Raw genomic sequence first — 501 nt, 5'->3', positions numbered from 1 at the left:
TTCCGACCGCGAGTCTGCTGCCCTAACCACTGGGCCATTGCGCCTCCACCCAGCTGTTGTTGTTGTTGCTGTTTTTGCAACTCGGGCAAACCTGTCAAAAAATTTTCCTTGCTTTTACAGAGAAGAAGTAAAAATGAAGAAAAAGACCACGAGGAGTGGGGGTGGGGGATGGGTTGCGGATTTTAAAACTAAACAAGCGAGCCTCAGCACTGTCACTCGACCTGCTAGAGAAAGCAGCTAAGTCTTAGCAAAACAAGAAGAGATGCGTTGGTCAGGGTTGGATGGTCTTTTATTATAGGGCTTACACCATCAGGACTAAGCTGTGGCTAAATCGAAACCACTTCTATCACCACCACTACCACAACCATCACCCCACCACCACCACCACTACCACCACCACCACCACTACCACCACCACCACCACTACCACCACCACCACCACTACCACCACCACCACACCTACCACCACCACCACCACCACCACTGCCACCACAACCACCA

This window comes from Octopus sinensis, linkage group LG25 (genome assembly GCF_006345805.1).
Source record: "Octopus sinensis linkage group LG25, ASM634580v1, whole genome shotgun sequence".
NCBI lineage: Eukaryota > Metazoa > Mollusca > Cephalopoda > Octopoda > Octopodidae > Octopus > Octopus sinensis.
The sequence above is the reverse complement of the archived record's forward strand: the minus strand, read 5'-3'. Positions refer to the sequence as shown.